Below are 22,237 nucleotides of genomic sequence, written 5' to 3' on the forward strand. Positions count from 1 at the left end.
GAGTACTAATCCGATTTCAATCAAGTCTATAGGTTTCTTTTATCTGGGTATGCGAAGTAGTTCCACTGGCTAGAAACCAGACCTCAAATAAAAAAAGAAATTGTAATTCTAAAAAAACATAGATATTTATGTAGTCTTCTATTACGTAAATAATAGCTTAGTGACGTAAGCAAGGGTTAGCAGTATTGTCACGGCTGGCTGGCTGCAGCCTTGACATTGCGTGAAATGGACCGTGACAACACGTGGTGGGCTACTAACTAGCTTGTACATGTGTTTTGTTTGATATGTTGCTGCGGAGTTTGTTGTGCCAGTTGTTCTTTCCAGCAAAAACATAGGAAGTGGTGAAGAGTGCGCGTTTTGGGGGTTGTCTTTAAGATTTTGATGTTGAAAAAGTACAGTTTAAAGTATTAAGTTTGAGTTTGGATGGATATTATACGTTGATTTTAAAGATAAAATTACGAAATAATCTACAGAGTTACAACATACCTGTTAACTGCTTCCTTCGCGTTCACTTGCAGCCAAAACTATTGTGGATCTTGAAAATCTTTTTGACGTCATTAATTTTGAAGAGCCTAAAAGAAAAGCGTACCTAATATTTAAAACATTTTGTCGAATCAACATCAAAATGTTTTCAACCATGAAGAGCTGTCGATTTCCTTAACTTTCACTCAAAACTTTATTTGCTCATCGTTCAATCATTATTTAAGTAAAAGCTATTAACCTGTTTATAGGGTATATTGGCTATTATTGCAGTTACGTGTTTTTTTTTTAATATTTGCTATCTACTTAGAATATTTTTTCACCTTTATTACTGTTGTCAAGGTTTTTAACAGTTAGAAATCATGTAAAAACTGATATAAGTAAACGTTGGTACATACTGCTTGTACCTACGTTTAAGTGCATCCTATTAATGTTAGTTCGAACCGATATCTATACTAATAGTATAAAGAGGAAAACTTTGTTTTTTTGTTTGATTGTAATGGATAAACTCAAAAACTACTGGACCGATTTTAAATATTCTTTCACCATGCTATATTATCTGCGGGTAACATAGGCTATATTTTATATCGGTGCGGGCAGTAGCTCCCACGGGACGCGGGTGAAACCGCGGGAAAACGGCTAGTATTATATACTTATGCAAATATACATAAGATACCTTGTATAAACTCACACAGGTTATTTCACAATTCACCTATTGCATAACAATACTTTCATTGTTAGTAAAAGTTTAAAAAAATAATATTTAATCAATGTTATGGTAAATTATACGCTGAAGTTTAACTAAATCCTTGCAACTCAGCGTAGTTTGAAAGGGGGTCATTCAATGCGTCATTCCACCGCATCCTTTATTTGATTGAGTAACGGCCTAGCACTGAAACTTCACTCAATATTAAGAACTGCTCAAATATCATTAGGTACATATCTCTGACGCTCTTAGGTACTTGTTCAGCTTAGAGTTAAGTAACGAAGTACTGCTTCGAGGTATGAGTCACTAGGTCCTTAGTATGGTTTCGTAATAATAAGGAGTTCTGAAGAGATTTCACATTTAAGTATGTGTTAGTCAGAGGCAGCCCGTTTTGGCAAAATTTTGCCTAAATATTAATTTACAATTTTTATTCACATTATGATCCTGCTGGGTCAGTATTCATCTGTCTGTCGTGCTTTCACGCCAAAACTACTGAATCGATTTCAATGACAATTGGCACACAAATTGTCAAAAGCCTGCGTAAGAACATTGGCTAATTACTTTTCATCAGGACGCGAGAAGTTGTTCCCTCGGGATACGGTTAAGTAATATCATGATTTCTAAAGTCTCTGCTCAGCCCACGCAAGCAAGAAATCGTGAATAAATAAAGTCATTCAATTCATAAACATCAGTCTATAATAACCGTATACAACACGTGTGTAATCATTGATAACTTAATAAGTAGATTTATTCAGCCAATTGGATAATAGCTGTAATTTCTACGTTAAGGTGCTATTGTCTGTTCGATCCGTATGTGGAACAATCAAAGTGTTTAGAGTTGAATGGGAGTAATTATTAGTTATGGGTAGTCAATATTTTTTGCTAAGTATGTTTAAGACAGTTTAAATAACACTATTTCAAAAAACATGTATTTTATATAATAGGGATTGTCTTTGGATATATTTCTACAGTGTTGTATACAGGTATAATCGTCGGTTTTGTGTCACCATTAAAGTTGTCTCAAAAAGGCTTCAGCGTGTTGGCTTTGGCTCCGCATTCGCCTTACAAAAATCCCGGACTCTGAAAGTAACTAATTAATGTGATTTTTGAATTTTATTACTAGGTCCGTATTTCTACAAAAATCAACCATAAAACACAAAAAGCGATACTTAAAAACCTTCTAATAGCGACTTGTAAATCGCAATTAAAAACTTATTACCGCTAATTAAATTACACAAAACTAGAGATTAGTTACGTTGTACAAACATTACTTCGACCTTCAGAGAAAGTTTTAAATGTTCAAAGACCATAATTAACACATACAACGTAACAGAACCGGCATTTTGGAAACAAACAGCCAAGCGATTTTGAACCTTAAGACTTAGCCTTAAGAGTCATGGAAATGAGAACTTTTACTTTTTCTTATATCGCTAAGAGGTACGCAAATAGTTGGAAGATTCACTTTCGTTTAGAGTTATGAATGGAGAAATACATCATAATTGTATAGTAAAACTTGTTTTGCGTGCTGTTTTTGAGTTTAGAGATTTTTTGTGGAGTTTAGGAATGTAGATTTTATTGCTAAGATCTCAGTTGCTTTGTTATTAATACGTGATAAGAACTTCAGTCATTGACGGCAGTTTCAAGCCATATTTAGTAGTTTATCTTTTTAAAAAAATTGTATAGGCAAAGTGCTGTAATTCAAAAGTGCTGATTTTCAGTTTACTTTGAATAAATGATCTTTCATTTTGGATATACAAAAAGTGTAATGAAACCCGCACTATGTACCTGAAGTAGCAGATAATAAATAAATAATTTACGTTCGACACCTTTTTATAAATCATTAACATCACACCAATTTATTATTTTTAGCCGCGCGCCATGCCTTCTTCTTCTTTATAAAATAAGTATCTAAATGACGACTTAATTGTATATGTCCTTCATATAATCCAATATAATTATCAAACATACATCACTAAATCACATCAAAGCAGTCCCGACAAATCTCTTACCTACTATTTTTTTATCTCCCGCATTTCTACACTCGTTATACCTGACCACAGATGCATAATCCATAATTATGTGACGTAACGATTATGTTCCTTATTCGAATAATTTAAATAGCTTAAAAAAAACGCTTGAGAGAGATGCCCCAAGATAGTGATGTGATTTAATATATCGATAAAGTTTAAATGTTTTTTTTCTGGGTATACAAATACCTATCTTAATATCATCAGACGTTGAACTTGTATGTTATTTATTTAATTATCTTTTTATTTTACGAGTTGACGACTCAAGTTGCATAACTAAGATTTTTTTCTGTTTTAATAGGAATTTCAGAATGAGCATATTGCAATGAAAATGACCGTAAAAATGTACACAACTTTGTAATATAAAAAGATGGCTACAGTTTATTTATTATTAAATTAATAAATAAATAATTAAAACAACATTTTATTGAACCATTCTAATCAAACTTGTAAACACACAATGCGTTTTATTTATTAAATACTTTATCAATTAGACGCGCCCATAAAATAGAAATCATAATTATCGACATTGCTGGCATCTCAACACAATCTATATAATAAAGCAATTTATGATCTTTACAATGTCTCTCTCGTCTTAAATTCGATAAAAGCTCGTGGTTTATGGTTTTATATGTGTATTTGAATTAGAAAGTTTTCGAAGGTCGTCTCGGTGACAAAACTGGACATTTACTTGTCCGGTGTCTGTTGTGTAATATTTGTCGATAAAATATTTGAGGTTATCCCAACACTACTGAGATGTTTGGATTTACAGTAAATACTACTTTTTTCCTTCTATCTTGGTGGCATAAGCAGTGGTATAACTATCCATCCTGTTACATTTTATATTATTGAAGAAAATATTATTTTAATTAATTGGTTTACTTTAATGAGCATTCCAACTGTAAAATATTATTTTAATAGATTTTTTTATTTTTTATTATATACGTATTGATGTTGTACTTTCATAAATAAATAATCATTCCAATATTTCATGGTGCACAATAAAATTTTCATACGGCATTAACACTCTCGAACTTGACCATTTCTTCAAAAGACACTTGAAATAATACCATACCATAAAATTTCTTCTCCATTACATTAACATCTTATTCCACGATAATGTGGTCATGGTTATTACATAACAACTCTTTAAACAAACATACAAAAAATACCATAATTTGGAACATTACGAAATAATGGCTCTTTTTAGAGTATGGTCCCTGATTACATTTTTTTATTGTAGCATGTAAACTCGATGTAATAGATGATTATGGTTTTATTTGAATGGGATTTTTACGTATTTTAGGAAAAGTTGTAACGTTCGAATGTATTTCTATGACCCTTGTAAGAGGCTCGACAATCTGCTTAGTCGACCGATAATATGAACTAGCTCAATATCAGTAAATAGAGGTATGGAAGTAGGCACATTACATTGATCAGGCTGGATCGGCCAATAGTTGGCAAAAAAACTCTGTGGTCCGCGAAGGCTCTATATACGTTGGTGTTATATATAGTGGTGTTCAGACTATACACTTTTACCAGCTACTTGAACACTTTAACGCCATTCTCATAGATACTTAATTAGTTAAGAATGCAATTACGGTCCGCGCACTAACCGTTGAGGTAAACTACATAATTACCACATCTAACCGTCTCACTAACTATGAACCAACTAACTGCAGTAGATAGACGATTTCCTCTCAATATCCGACAATTATTGTCAATCGTGATCTCGTAAACCACTGAACCAATTTTGATAAATGATCCGTCTTCTGATAGCTGTAGTAGAAAGTTAAGTCATTAACTTTTCCTTTTACGAGGTTAGGGCAAAGCCCAGCGGCTATTGGCAAACGGATATTGAAGTCAAAGTCAATAACATTGTTAGGAGTGTATATGACTCCCAAATAGCACTAAGTGAAATGATAAATATTACCTATTGTAATAGCTTCCGCTAGCAGTTTTGTGGAGTGGGATCTAAAAGCCTTAAGCTTGTAGGCATCCCCGATACATGGGCTTATCTACCACAGAGAATCAACCCTGTGGTTCTAGAGTTTAGCGCGTTAAGCAAACAAAGAAACTCATCAGCTTCATAATATAGATTTAGAAGTATAGCTTAGATTCAAGAATTGATAGTCAATATTTTACAAATCCCCAAAAAATGAACACGTTATTACAAATAATCTTAATGTTCATAAAAAATAAAACAAATCGTCTACGTTACCTGTAATGCACAATCTTGCAATTACCTACTCTTCATTCCTCAAGGTCTTGAAGATCTACATACATATAAGACGTTCTCTTTTGCAAATGAAACCTGTAATTATCTTTAATTAGTGTTCCTCAATCGTAATAGTGTAAGATGTGATTGTAGATCAGAATATATAAAATAGTTATAAGGTGTTTATTCCGAGTCCCGAACACTTCAGACTAAACTGTCGGTCTTTTGGTACCCGCTAATCTTGACTTGAGAAAAAATTGGGCTTCTTTTTATCTGGGTACGAGATTGAATCCTACGGCAGGAACTTTGGGTAACAGGTACTATGAAATAAAACTGTGATCCAGTGATCCAAGGTAACTTTGTATGTTATAGCAGCAGCTTACTTTACAGGCCGCTAATTAAGCTAGACTTTACAGCAAGCGGTGACAGAGAAACTAAACCAGGCCCTACACAAACATAAATTATCTCAACCCTTTCTATTATCAGACGCATACTTATTAAAGTGAAAACTTATGTCCAAGTAATTATGATCCGGTGTCGATATAAGCTAACGGCTTCGACATAGCATCCTCCCGCAGAAGGTGAGTTCCCACGGAGACCCGTTTTTAGTGAAAACTGTGAAACTAACTGCTGGCTTATCCGCTGCGGTTAATTTAACTGGTTGTTTTTAACTTATGTAATGTAGTTATTGTGTGGTTTGTGGGTTAGTAAGTGTACCTGTTTACTGTAGTTACAATGTTGGTGAGGCAAACTATGAATGAAGCGATGATAAGTAAATCATAGGACCCATAGATAAATAAAATACAAGAATGGCCTATATGGTGTAAAAGTTGCAAGTGTTACCTACACTTGGTCGCGAAGTTCAAGGTTTGATTATTGGTATTGAGCCTAAAAGCAACAAGGGGACTCAAGCATCCTTATATTAAAATGCCATAGTGACACTGTCTGTCATTCTTTTCGGCTTTTACGCCAAAACTGTTAAACCGATTTAAATGAAATTTGGAACGCAGCCTAGAGCCTGAGAAAGGCTACTTTTAAGCCAGTAACGGGAATAGTTCCCTCGTCACGGGGGTAGAAACGCGAACAGCTGTTATTTTATAAATACCAAGTTTAATAGCAAATCAATTGCTTTACCTGTTAGTAAAAGGCGTATAAACACATATCATGTTATGTCATGTTATGTAAAGAGTCAAGTACAAATAACAAGACATGCAAATAAGCGAACAGAGCTTTCTAATAGCCACGCAGTTTAGACGCTAAAAGATTTGGCGATGTCAATCAAAATGTTGTGTTGGCGATCAGAACTACTCGTACTCGTGGCTATTTATAATTGCAATCTTAATAGTGAAAAAATAGAGCTTGGAAGGAGGAAATGTAGGTTAAGGATTTAATTTAAAAGGTTCTGCACCCTGCGCTGTAAAGATATTTACCTACTTATCACATCACTCTTTCTGACGTTGCAGATCAAGATGTAGATCAATTTTATTGCTATAGTAAAGATTATATGCACGTGGTTAAACAAAATAGTAACCGGTTTGCGTTATAAACTAACGTCGACATTAAACTTTAGTTTTATGACCCTGCCATCATTATTAGACTAGACATGAAATAAAACCTTGTGAAAAATTAGAGATCGTTGTCTTCCTTTTTGAGTTTCAATATTTTCATTTAACTTACGTAAGTAGTTAGTAAGCAGTCGTTAGTCCCACTTCTGGAACCACACAAACACACATAACGTGATGGTTTTATATGTACATATTTTTTATGTTAAATAGTCCTGAATAGTCAGTTCAAAACTTTGATTGAATAAATACTCATTTGCAATTTTCTAGTTCATGTCAATTACGGAAGCTTATTCCTTCAATTCAATAACCATTCATTACTTCCCTAAACAGTTTACCCGTAGAGAGTACACGGACCACCGAAACAGCCCGATTACGATGCGCAAGCGACGCTCGCCCAGCTTTCTATACATTCCTGCAAGACCGGCCCGCTGTCAGGCCCGCTGTATCAGTTGCCAGATCAAAATATTCGCGACTGGCAACACTGGTGATGGTGAATTTATGGTACTTGGCATTCGTGGTTTAATTAAATGGATGTCGCTTGGCTGATTGTGGATGATGTGGTCTTTAGCTGAATGATTAGGTGGGAGATTAGTTATAATATAAACTAAGATAGGTTATAGCTGTTATAGTGTTTGGTAAACAGTTTCTGCTTATCACGGGCACGTGAGTTACGTATTTTACTCATGTGGAACATGAATTGCTCGATCCATTGATAAAAATCGCATGAAAGTTTGTTCAGTAGTTTTTGAGTTTATTGTAAGCAAAGAAACAGATACAAGGCGGCAGAGTTTTAAGAGAGAAGTACGAGCACTTCTCAACTTAAATTCGAAATTTTTAATAAATCATTTTTACCAACCTCAAAACATATCAAACCTTTTGAAATCACTCTACAACTGTCACACGCGTGCATCAAGTTTGCGCATACGCAGGTCGTTAGAAAGCCGATCATCTGTCGTCATAACGCGTGCATTTGCATTCACTTTTGGTACTTCAGTGATGGGAGTGCATGCGAAAATATTTTTCTGTTTACCTTCACGGTAACTGATTGAGAGGTGTATTTCATGGTAGCTGGTACAATAGACAGCTTTTTGAGAACTTCTAAGACCTCATCTTGCAAAAAGAAAAAGATTGTAAGTAGGTGGGCACTCGTGAGTAATTTGTAAGACGAACCCATTCAACTATTTAGATACGTCGATTTTTAATCGCATTATTAGACATTGGTGTCCTGCAAGCATGGATATAACAACGCTGGCTTTTAATGCTCGATGTCTTATACATATAGTTGAAATATTAACTCATTATCATAATTATTCTCAACTTTTGATTAGGGTCCGACTGATAGGTATGTAGGTATTCTACAGAAAGTATTTATGCACTGGTGAAAATTATTTGTCAACTCGCAAACACTAAAACCATTTTTTATTTCCTCTGTCGAATCGTTCAAAACTGTGACATTCGGTGAAATTCAATCAAATCAAAGTCAAGTTCAATCAACTGTGCGAATCAAACTTGACAGCCATCCGAATTCTAATTTGCCGGTCGATTTGCGAACAAATCGATCGCAACGACTTTTACTATCCGCTATTGTGAAGAAGAGTAGCGACAGGCGTATCAATTGATACAATGCGTTGACCTAGTGCTCTATAATTGTATGCTGGCAGTGACCTTCAATGGAATATGCTTTCCTATCTTCCTTGCTATCAGGAAAGTGTATATTTAGATGTTTATTTATGTGGTTCACGTGGTTAGATTCTATTTTAAGTTCAATAACCTGGATTGGCTTTGGTGCAGCATCGCGCGCGATATTCCGAGGCGGCGTAAAGTTTGGCGTAAATTATACAAATATTTTGACATGATATCCCAGGGAATCCCAAATGACTGCGAGATCTTTTTTGTAATTAAGACAAACGGTTTATTATTATTTATTGTGTCCTAGTTACCTATATGTTGTCTTTACAACTTACCGTCTTATTTATAGCCACTTTCTACAACAATATAGCAATTATAAACTTTAATTAATTTACTTCAGATTTCAAAAAGCACTCGTGAGAAATCATAATTACCAACTTGACTGAAAGAATAAATTCAATCAGAGTTAAGATCAATACCGGACTTGTATCTATTTTATAGAAGTACCTATAAGAAAATCAAAAGATTTATTTCAACGTTATATCTTACCTACTTTCTAAATTCATTGTTAATCTTTATTTCCGAGTTTTGTCTAATCTATTAAAGAAATACAAGCTTCATCTTTCTAGAAAGTTTTTTGATCTTATGTAATAGGTACCTAAATGTTAGCACGATCTCCATTGCACTGTCTAATAGGTATATCGCTTTGTGTAAACCGATATTTCTGTCCTAATAGTACCTTACAACTAATTCCTCAGATATAAATCACATACTTACACCTTCCTCATCATCCTAAGCATTGTTGAAATTCGCATGAAAATCGGTCCAGTGGTTTTTAAGTTAGCCTGAGATAGTTAGCAGACGCAGCCATAGACTTTGTTTTCTAATCATATGTAAGGATGTTCGAAATCAGCGTCCAAGCATTTTGAGTGGGTGGGTCTATATTGTTACCTAACACTAGAAAGAGCGGGTTTATGCAAATTCCGACAAGACAATATGCAACAAGGAAATATTTTCTCTGTCCTTTAAGGAGAGAAATTGAATTGTCAAATTTAACGAGAGCGCGTCTGCATATAGGTACATTTATCTTGACCAAACCTGATTTGAACAATCATAGCGTATGGGCGAGGTTGTCTTTTATTTCATCATAAGTTGCACATTGGACAGTTAACTATAAACACACTTTTTAATTACATGGATCAGTTTGCGCCACCAGTTTCTATAATCACCGTTTTACAATGGGACTGACTCACGGCGTAAGGAAAGATGAGCGGAGATGCCAATGTAGGTAGGTCAGGAGGCTTCTTCTAAGTCAAACTCGTACGATGGGCATGATTAAAACGATCATCGACGTCTGTCAACGATTTTTGGTGTCACAAAAAAGTGTCGGGTCCAAAAAAGGCGTAAAAGGGCGAAAACAGTAACGTTCCTCGTCCCCCGCACACCCGCATTTTGGCGCGCTACTTTCTTAGGCGATTTTCAAACCACCTCCGCTAGTCATTTTGTTCTCCATGGACTGACTCCTGTCGCGGATGTACGTACCTACGGCCTCTGAATACGGAGGAGTTCATTATCACTTCGTATCGATAAATAAAACATGGAGCCTCCCATACTTGAGGAGAAAGTGTCGTGAACTTGATCTTTGTGGAGTACGCCCAATCGTGATTCGGTTGGTTAAGGTCCGGTAAAGTCTTAGCAGTGTTTTAATTGTTAAAATAGCGTCACAATTTGAATGAAGTTAATACCTAAATGATTTTTCTTTATGAATTCTGCAACGTTTAAATACATTTAACGATTCGGGTCTCATGGGTTTTAAATGTTTTTTTTTTTTTTTTAATGTATAGATAGTATGCACCACCATAAATAATTGTGCTGAACTTAATAATTTTTCACTGACCCACAACCTCTTTCGCAAGGGGGTTACTTTAAAAACAAAAGTAGGTGAGATCACGCTCACGAAAGCTGAATTGTACCAGCACTAGTAATTAATCATTCGAACAGCATTTTCGGAAAAGTGAGGAAAATCAAACATAGATTTTCCAAATTGTAGAAAGTTCTAGACAGTCTTACATTTAAACGATGCTCTATCAACTTAAGTGAGCGATTACTATGCAAAGTGTGTGCAGTGTCAATGTTTGGACTCACGTAGGACTAATGTGCTGATTTTATAGGAGATAAATTATTATTAGATAGCTTGTTGGCAACGCTTAGAGGTGTTACATAGAATTTATACCGCCAAAAGGAGATATAGCTAAATGTAGCAGTGCTTAATGTTACTCGTATTTGAGTGAGCTCATTTTTAAACAAAATAAAGAGGATTTTTTTTTGTTTGTTGTTTGTACCCTTAAGACTCCGAAACTATTGAACCGTTTTGGAAAATTATTACACAATTGGAAAGCTGGGGCCCGATCCTCCTAATTTTACTTAAGCAACATTCGATTGACGTTCGACTCTATTCGACTGAGATCCGATCCCGACTCGATTACGATTGAAGCGTATGTGGCATTCCGCTATTTTTTCTTTGAAATAAACGTTTTTATCCTTTTCTGTCATTCAATAATGAATCATTTTGTCTGCAAATGATTTACGATTGCAAAATGATTGTACAGCATACCAAAATAGCAGACCAATCGCACACCAATCAAATGTCAATCGAATACGATTGGTCTTTTATTAGTAGCAGAATGCCCAATATGGTTAAAACTGCTGTTGCGATCATATTGCGATTCGATTTCTATTCGATTTTGACATTATTAACTTAGGAGAATCGGGCCCCTGTACTCTTCCAGAATAACATAGACTATATTTTATCCCGATGCGGCCAGCAGTTCACACAGGACGCGGGTGAAATCGGGGGAAAACGGCTATTTTTAGTAAATGGAATGTTCTTACAGAAGTAAAATGCGAGATTGATTTCCCTTTGAAAAGTTATCTATTTTATAGTGACGTTGTCTATGTCAAGATGTCAAGGTCTAGTTGTCTATTATACTTGCTGAATGAATGGTGTCAACCTGTAATTACTTTACCATAGTTAATTTATACTGAAGTATCGCGATAAACTAATCAGTAAAACCATGCAATTTCCACTTAATAATTGGACTGATATGTACAGACGCCAGTCAATCTACCAGAATCTGTCAAATTTCGCCGATCGAACATTAACCTCCCACTATTGTGATAAGGTTGAAAATCTATTGAAGGAATTTGACAGATTGAGGCGGGTTGATGTGCTATATATGTTATGGACCATGTGATTAATTCGGGCATTATTAATAATGCCCGAGCATTATGAATAATGTCTAGCTTTATCGGGCCAAGTGATTAATAACTATCTTAACTTCATTATTTATCACATTGCACGGGCATTATTATATTGCTACATGACAGTTGGGCAATTTGATAATAAAGCAAAAAATTGAAGTTATATAGTGACGAAAACGTATCCCACGTAACAGTTGCCCGGGTAACTGGGTTGAGGAGGTCAGATAGGGCAGTCGCTCCTTGTAAAGGACTGGTACTCAGCTACATCCGGTTAGACTGGAAGCCGACCCCAACATAGTTTGGGAAAAAGGCTCGGAGGATGATGTGACGAAAACGTATCGCTGCAAAACCGACTCCACGTAGTCTTGTCTGTCCTACCCCTAGAGTGCAATTCAAAACCGCGTAAGTGTGGAGGGGCGAGGCGGCCTGCGAGCTGAGGCGCAGGTAGTTTTAACGCTCGCCGACGCAGCTGAGGCTGGCCGGCTGAGCCGGCCAGCAAGCCGAAGCTGCGGCGGTGAGCGTGAAAACCATCTGCGACGATAAGCTCGCATGGGACCGCCGGAGCCCCGCAGCACCGGAGCCGTGACAGAAGCCATGCTTGCTGCATGTTGCTTGCTTACATTTTAAACGTACTGAGTTAAAAAATTAGAAGCTAAATAAATAAATTTTATGATGTCATTTAATAGTATTTTAGAAGTTTACTGTTAGAATGCATGCTACAAAAGATGCTAAAAAATAACCATCATGCGGCGTTGTATTTAGAGCGGTTTACTTAGAAGATAACGAGTGGCTGAGATAGTATTATTTAGATGCTCGTTAATTGTGGCTGACTTAGTAATTTAGAAGGCAACATACATTATTCGGGGCGAATAATTATATTAAAAAGGAGCCTGTTTAATAAGCACCCTTTAAATATGACTTTCCTTAACTTTTAAATGCAAAAACTAGTGGATTTTTAAGGCCCTTCATAATTAATCCAAATCATGAGGCTGATTATTTAAGTGGTTTAATATTTAGTTTATTTTAAATTAAATGGCAATAACAATAAAAAAATGAATATAAATATGTTATTACTTTGCTTGTATTACTTTGCCCAAAAGGTCACGGGCAATATGTATAGTGCCCGGTCAATTTGATTATTTGAATAATTATTATCAAATTGCGCTCTCATATTGGGCATTTTTCATAATGACCGGGCATTATGTATACTGCTCAATTTATCACTTGGTCCATAACATATGATGATGATGATGTCCTCCTAGCCGATTATCGGCTACGGCGGCTGTTCTCATGTAAGGAGATTAGCCAACTGCGCAGGACATATTATAGTGAACAAGCATTTGCGCAGACACAGGTGCACTCCCTATTCCTTCACTCTCATAGCCCGATGGGACGGCAATCCGACACGACCGGAGAGAGATCAGGCGCAGGACCGACATTTACGTGCTCTCCGATGCACGGGTGTATCAATCACCAACTTCCAGGCTCCGGGCTGCTTTGTGAAAGTCTTCTAAAACCCACAAAGCGATTTCGGCCCGACTCGGGAATCGAACCCGAGACCTCGTGCTCAGCAGCCGCACTTGCGACAACTAGACCAACGAGGCAGGATAACATATATACCAATGCTATGTAGCAAATATCAGATGCATTATAATACAATCGTTTTTGACACGATATGAGAAATACCCCGATACAATTTGCATAACGCCTTAAGTGAAATGTATTTACCATAATTTTCTCATTAAAATATCACATAGCAAACGTTTGCCAATTTCAACCTTATGTCGTTCACATAAGGAACAAAGATAAATGAAAGTGTATCAACCAAAAGTGAGGTAATCGGATCTATTGTTTATTTTTTATTCTCACGATGAAGATAGAATGTTTATTGTTGGCAACACCGATTTGAAATTCACTCGTTTTTTTTACTATGGCAACGTATGCAAATGTATCTATGTAACTTGTAAAGTGTGGTAACTCAGTGATGTCATTATTCTTAAGTTGCTATTATGTTCGATTTGCATTGCGTTTTTTGTTCTAAAGTGTGTAATTTTATTGGAATAAAAAGAGAAATGTATGTAAAGCAAGGCAGACTTGACAATTGGCTCCGTGATTTGCAAGAACAATAATGGTTGATGTCACAGATTATAATTAATTGCAGTTATACGGTAAAAGTGAGAGAGCGAGTTAATATTAAACGTTAATTACTGCAATTTGTGTTAGCGCTAGTTAGATTTAGCAACAATAATGATTGTAGATACTTTTTTCGCAGACTGGTATTGTTTACATAATAGATGGTTGTTATTGAGTAAGCTTTATAACTTTTTCCATGAGAAATGTGCGTATTAGGTACCTACTTATTACCTAGCTATTACCTACCACTTACCTATTATAAAGTTACAGAATCCGTTATTTACCTGTTAGGTTTATTCAAATTCAGGAGAAATATACCTATTTGTGTTTTTTTCTTCGGGTTTAAGTTTCCTTATTTTACTTTTGCAAGTTTTCATCATATTAAAATACTTAATCGACCATACCCAGCTCCGTAATATCACCAAAAACTCCACAATTAAGCTCTATTAAGACACTAATATTTACGTTTTAATGTTTATTCACAGCATTTACGTCCTACACGGCAGTAACAATAATAAAAAGAAAGTAATTATAATAATTGCTCACACTTTCGTCGCGGTGACGTAACGATGCGTCATGCGTCACGGTCGCGGCATGGCGGCGTCATTATAACGTCATACCGTCAATCAAACGTCAATCAATTGGAGTTATATTGTTACTGTTACTGTTACTGTTACAGCCTTTTTATCGTCCCACTGCTGGGCGCAGGCCTCCTCTCACACGGAGAAGGATTGAGCATTAATCACCACGCTTGCTCAATGCGGGTTGGTGATTTCAGACTATAGTCCAGGTTTCCTCAAGATGTTTTCCTTCACCTTTTTATCAGCCATTGGTGTCTAAGATATACTTAGAAAGTACATACAAACTTAGAAAAGATGCACTTAGGCGTGGTGGCCTAGTGGGTAAAGAACCAACCTCTCGAGTGTGAGGGTGTGGGTTCGATTCCAGGTCAGGCAAGTACCAATGCATCTTTTCTAAGTTATATTGTAATATCATTCAATTATTGCATTTCTAGATATACGTGGCTGATTATAAATAGAATAATTTTCATTCAATTATTATTTTTTTCACTTTGGTTGTGGGCACCTAATTTTTTGGCCTTGCACAGAATTAATTTGGTGTAGTAATATTTCATTTGTTTTTTTTTTAATATATTAAAAAGCACTTATTTGATCTTGAATGCCATAGCATTCAAGATCAAATTCTCTTCAAGATTCTCTAATAAATAAGTGCTTGTATATTTATTAGAGAATTAAAAAATGTACATAAAACGCATATTCTTTGGTGGAAAATCAAATCAAACCCATCCCGCTGTGGGCGCAAAGTGAGGGATTCTTACTGACTAAAACTTCTCCTTCTTTAGTTTAAGTCCTTTATGCACCAGGGCCGCGGTAACTCTCTCGAACAATCCCACATAAAAACACCTGTATGATACATCCGTTTCTATCCATGTCATGTCATATCAAAAATCAACCTGAGCCATCACGCCCATCACTTTCAAATGCCATACAAAACACCATGGTAGGTATTATAACCAGAACACTCAACTTCACTTTCATTTCTGTGACTTATGGTTTTAATTAATATTCGCTTTGAATTGTAAAAAGATTTATTATTTAGAACTATTGTAGAGACAATTGTGATTGCAAAGAGTTTTATAGGTAGACCATTTTTGTACATACATACCTCTATAAAAGGTTATGGCTGGAGATTTTTAATTAATTCAGTACGTGGTTTGCCGTAACCATGATGGCTTATCTAACACCAGATTTAAATCCGATACTTCCTAGAAAAGTAAAAAAGGGTTCTTATATACCAGCTAAAACGGATACAAAAGTGGTGTAGGGGCTAACTTTTTTATTAAAAACTTAATTGGACGGCAAAAATCTCAATAACCTTTAACTTAGTCGTCAAAATCAAACATAAATTCCTATATTACCGCTACTCGCTTAAAAATTGTACCACCAAAAGCGGTAGGCGTAACACCGTGACCATAGTCAAAGCCGTTTCAATCATACAGTTCTTATTGAAAGTGCAATGACACCAGCAGCTGACCTTCTGTGTCCTTTGTAGAACATACAGCCTTTATTTGATTCGTTTCCGAAGTTATTTCGAAAAGGTCGTGTCCTTTTTTGTGAAAGGTGGGTGGTATATTTTTGTGTCTGTATTTCTATTTGGATAATAGGTTTCTTTCTTTTGGTAATGTAACAGATAGGTACATTTGTTCAAGTTATGTACGAAATAGAATAGAGGTATCATAGATGTTGTATTTTCTTTGAGTACTGACTATGATATGAAATCTTTAAAAATACACTTATGTCCTACTCATAATTGCATACCTATTTACCTTGAGTTGCACCATTTATTTAACTTTAGCGATAACCAAACCATTTTCAGTTGTCAAAATACCGTTTTGACTTTTGACCAATGCGCGACCATTTCACGGCTGGTTATGTTTTGGCTGTCGTCATAATAAAATGGTCCATTTCACTCTTATAGATTAAAACAGCGAAAAATAAGACCAACACACACAACGTCCTTATTCAAATGTACAACGGAAACATCGAGTCTAAAGAACAATCATAACGAATATTGCCATCGAAATAAAGCAAAAAGAAAGGAAGTCACAGCTTTAAAACAATGAATGGATGTGCTAAACAGTTCCTAGTGAACGAACCATTGTGTCATTGTGGCCAATATTACGAAGTTTTTGTGAGTTTTATACTAAAGTGTCTCACAGTGCGATTATAATCATAATTAAGTTGAAATCAACGTTTTGTGCAGATGGATTCGAATCTTGAGGTGTTTCTTTTCATTTTAATTAAGTTTGACGTTTTCTTTGTGTTTTGTTTAAATCTTGATAAATGAGTTTTTGCAGAAATCATTTGCAGCAAATAGACAGTTGATTTCCAAATAAAACATACCTAGAAAAAGCCCTGTTTTTATCTATTACACCTTGAGAACCAAAAAGCCCACAATAAAAGTCATGTTATTTTTTTTCTATCTCTGACTAAACTTGTCTCTATGAACGAATCTCTTACCTCCAACAAAGGCAAACTATTTCCCAGCTAGCAACACCGACAATCACCACTTAATTACTGAAGCCAGTGTTGCACTAACCCGCTTCCCTATAATCCCGTGTAAACAAGATCAGCACCACAATTATGTTCGCCACATTTTCCCTGCTCCTCCCATTCCCACGGCCTAGCGATTCGCGGCAAATGTCTGGTTTTAAGTCGGTGTTAAGCTGATTTTACATAGGCTAAACAAATATGTTAAGTTCTCGAGTATAGGTGAATGGCGTCAACAACGTATTTTGACTGATTCCAAATAGAAGAGGTTCTCAAGTCAGATGTGCCAATTTATTTGACTGACTTTGTCATAATTACCGTGTAATTGGGTTAAGTAAATCAATGCTATTTTCAGCTTTCAGTATGGTATCTAAGATTAACTTGAGTAACGATTTGTTTAGGAGTTGATTAGTATCCTCCCAAAAGATATTTAGCTTTGTTTAATCTACATATTCATTTCTAAGAATAGCCGCATTTTATGTGAAATAAAGACTACCCAAAGAACTCTCATCATAAAAACCCAGACAAGAGTTCTCAAATATTCTTATTGTCAATTTTGGTCGCCTCACGCTTTTTCACATGCACTACCGTGTAAGAGAAGCCAGCCAGTGTGTATACCCTATACAAGTAATATGAACAGAGGCTACGATTAGTGGTCGGCTAGGAAGACATTACACTAACACGGTATTGCGAGATGACGATATTAAGGAAAGTAGAAACAGTTGATATCATTTGTTAGAATATGTGACAGGTTATCGAGGAAATCATTGAGATTTATGAGAGATATTTCTTGTAAAAGCATGACATATGAACTTCTGGTCATGAGAAAAACCTTCAAAGATTTTAGATAAAAAATAGCCATGTTGAAACGACAGCACTTTCTCACGCATTTTACAAAACAATTCTTAATTAATAGTTATCTTATATTAAACATTAAATGGGCACTGAATTACAAAATTACATCGGTACACTTCGAGACAGTTTCACAATATAAAATACACGGCATTTAAATGAAACTCAAAACCTCACCTTTAACGGGTTTTAAAAATGGCGGACGCCTCTCAATTTCAAAAGTTTACACAAAATACTAACATAAAGTTAGGTACCTACGCAATGCTCAGTTGACACATAAATTAATTTAAAAAAAAACACAGTTCCGAAAACATGGAAATAATTTTTGATCTACTTAGCCATTAAGAACTCTAAACTCTCTGTACTGATATGTTATACATATGTAGCACTGATACAACATTCTTCAAAACTGCGGTAGCCCCCGCTTTGATTTACTATTACACTGACTCCCAAAAAATACGACCTCTACACCTAATGTGTAATGGTGATCAAAGTCACGAAATGGAAATAATCATCAGCCAACCATTAACCCTTAACCTGAGGACCGTGACAAATATTCGTAGAAAATCAACCGGAGCGTAACGAATCGATAAATTAGTCTAAATTACCTATGAAGCAAGGGTTTTGACACACCATCTTGTCTTTAAAAAACAAACGGGGTGAGCTAAATAAAACCGTTTAAATATGATGTTCATACAGACTCAAATCCAAAAATTAATAGTCTTGCAGTGCAAGGTAAGATTTCAAGGTTTTCTCAGTGTTACGCGTTGACCAAAAGTTGTCACAATTACTAATTTCGAATACAAACCCTATACTACTTATGTATATTCAGTATTGACAGCACCTCGTCAAACACATCTAAAATATCATTAACCAATCACCTGTCAAAGACAGCTCAAAGAAATGTAAGTGTGTATGCATAGCTGTCAAAAGTGACCCTACAGCCGCAGGTTTGTAAATTGCCCCGTCACTGACCAATCCAATATGGGCTAGTTGAGATTACGTATGTAACCTAATGACTGGTCCAATATGAAGTAGATGTGATGCGTCGACGCAATTCATGCATCTAACGATGTTACGTAACTCAGATTCCATAAAAAGAAAAAGTTGAAACGCCGATTTATTTTTGTCTGGTCTTTTGAGACCGTGGGTGGAGTCTGCAAAAATGGAGTGTCTAAAATTAGGAGCAAGGTTTTGTCGCTTAGATATCAATGAGAAAAGGTAATTGAAGCATAAAATTATGGTCCTTTGATCTGCATTAAATGCTGAAATGCAATATTTTTGACGTCATAACTCAAAAGGCATCAAATATTTACTTACATCAAGTGATTTGATATCTTAGCATTTTTTACCCACAAATACATAGATAGATAGACCATTGGCTGAGCAGACGTTAATACCTAAATCAGTCTGGATTTATCGGATTTATACGATGCAGCTGTTACGACCTTCAAGCTACTAACTTGCTGAGTTAATCTACTTATGGTTGATACACGTATTCCAAATCAGTACCTTTTATAGAGCCTCATGATGATTTATCATTTGAAGATCCACAAATCATAGTTAAAAGTTAATATTTAAAAAGGAACGCGACACTTTAATTGCATACCTACATGTACGTACGAGGGACGTAAAAGGCCAGATAATTTGTGGTTACGTACATAGATTTCTGAGTGGGTAGCGGGCACGCAGGTTTATAAAACAATCAGTTTTGAAAAACTACAATTGTCACATTCTCACTCTTATTAAGTTCAAACTTATGTTGTAAACTATGTGGCAAGTCGTCGAGGTGCTAAACTACTGAACGGTATGGGAAAACATTAAAATAATAGGTAGCGCAAAATGATGCAAATCGCAAGAGAGTGGTCAGATTTATTGCGCAAACGCAGCGCAGACGTAAAGGTTAAACACGACAATTATACAAAGGAACGGTGAAACGCACTTTCTTACACTCGTAGTTGTAATATTTACGTATTCTGCGAAGGTTTTAGATAGCTAAGAAATTACAATATTGTATGGAGAAGCAATGAGGGTAACATAAAGGTTCATTATTTTGTCCTTCGCTGTTGAAAAGTGGACCACCGTGTAGTACCTACATTCACTGAATTTTGCATGTATTTTCTCTGCCCACGCTATAAGAAACAAAAACACTCATTATCCCACTTCTGGCCAGTGATGATCGCAAGTATGGCCCAAACGGTAACTTTTACTTTTTGAATTTGGCAACACCGTGCATAATGTCGTGTTGCAAGTACAAAAAATGCATTTTGCAATATGCATTAGGTATGATTTTTTCACAAGAATTCCGACGCTAAGTGAGTGATTCACACAATCTCAATTGCTATCTTTGCATCAGAATTACTGTAATATCTTGACTTGTTACATCAATTCTGATGGTTTACAGTCATTCATTTGCAAGCACGGACGAGTAAAAGCAAGAAATATTCTGGTCGGTATAAATATTGGCATTAATAGTTTGTTTTACTTAATTAGCACCATTTTTAAGAAAGGAGAGTCAAGGGGGATATAATAAAGCCTCCGTTGACTGGCTCACTTTGTGCTTGATTGGTTGGAGTGCTCAATTGATTTATTTATACTTCGGCCGTTCAGAGAATGCGTTCCTGACACCTATCAGTTAGTCACGACTAGTGATGGGCACAACATAACACTGAGTTCGTTACCGTTCCTTCAAAATGAACCGCCGCATTATTTTAAGATTATTTTCGTTTTAAATTGGCGGAATCATTTGTTTTATATTTTAGTTATTTAAGTGGAAACCAAAAAAAGGTAATATTCATATAATAAAATTGTTTTATTTATTCTTTGTTACAAGTACATTGAATTGAATGTGCGAACAGAATATTAATCAGACTCCGATTTGCTTGAGGAGGTGGTGTCTTCATCATCATCTTCGCCTACATGTATAATTATATTATTATCAATAACAGAATCAATCCTGATATCTCGGTCTAACAAAAGCCGGGTAATCAAATAAAAACAGATCGAAAACACTTGAAAAACGTGGTCTATGCGCACGAAACGACAACGGACGACTGTTTTAGCGTCACAAAATGGCGGCCCATAACGCCATTTGGGGTTACCATTTTTAATCTAAGTATAAAAATGCGGTTTGGTCATAGTTTTATTTTTATTTTTCATAAACGTTATAATTAAGTCTTATAGTCCATTATTTTCCAATTCTTAAAAAGAAAATCAAAACGTATTATTTTATATTATAACTGTATAAGAACAGATTACGATACTTGACTGTTATTTTTAGCACAGCACTACAAAATATAAACCGCTGACATAACCTTGTAATAGCGCAGTATAGATTTAGAAAAATATTGTTTACCAAGTTATTTGACACTCAGTTTGGCACAAAATTATAACATTCATTGATTATTGATATAATAATGTTGTTTTAATGCTCCTCAATTGTTAAAACGGTAAACAACCAGCAAAAATATTTTTATCGTAACTGCAACGCCATTGCAAAGTTACGTCGTCAGTTCAATCGCGACGTGTCAGGAACGCATTCTCTGAATGGCCGAACTATAAGTACTTTCTAAGATAATTTAGGGTACGCCTAATTAGGTTCCCTCAGGTGTCTGGACAGTTATCATAACTCAAACCTACTCTTAATTATCAGTTACGACTCCAAAAAATTGTTCCGCCGTCAATCTTAAATCACGTCTCTATGCAATAAAACAAAAAGCAATGCTTTTGAAGTTTCAAGGGGGGAGTGTCAGAATTCGAAGTGTGCCTTTCCGTGGTTTACTTTTTATATTGTTGGAATGCCGACCGACTGGTCAACCACGAAATTTCCTTGAGGCTTTCGGTGCAAGGTGAAGTGATAAGCGTGTTTTTGGTCTTTAGGAACAGGGGTTCAAGTAAAAATGATTATGTATTTTGTCTTTGGTCTTTATTCGGTGGGAAAATCATCAAATAACGCCTCCCGCTGTGGATGCAGCGTGAGGGTATGTCAGTCTTTTAGAGAGTAAAATTCGCCATGTTCCTTCTTGACCCCTTTGTGTATCAGGCCCGCGGTAACTCTTTCGAACAATCCCGTAGCCCCAGCAAGCTTCGGCCCTATAGGCCCTGATCTAATTGTAATTTAAGTTTATCGGTGGCTAACACATGGCTCGAGTCAATGTATAATGTATAAGGACTCTCCTCCGTGATAAGGACCTATAGATGACAGATGTAACTTCTAAGAACTCTGTCATCACCTGCCCTACACTTAGTAAATAGATGTCATTGTAAATACAAAGTGCGTTGACATCAAAATCGCT

The 22,237-nt window shown here is 35.8% G+C and overlaps 1 protein-coding gene across 1 annotated transcript in view; it reads left to right on the plus strand.

The window, feature by feature from the left end:
- The window catches only part of LOC124638519, a 41,312-nt gene that overhangs the window by 11,534 nt on the left and 7,541 nt on the right, over positions 1 to 22,237 (plus strand). The gene's annotated exons all lie outside the window — the stretch shown is intronic.

The sequence above is a fragment of the Helicoverpa zea genome, chromosome 17 (genome assembly GCF_022581195.2).
Source record: "Helicoverpa zea isolate HzStark_Cry1AcR chromosome 17, ilHelZeax1.1, whole genome shotgun sequence".
Classification (NCBI taxonomy): Eukaryota; Metazoa; Arthropoda; class Insecta; order Lepidoptera; family Noctuidae; genus Helicoverpa; species Helicoverpa zea.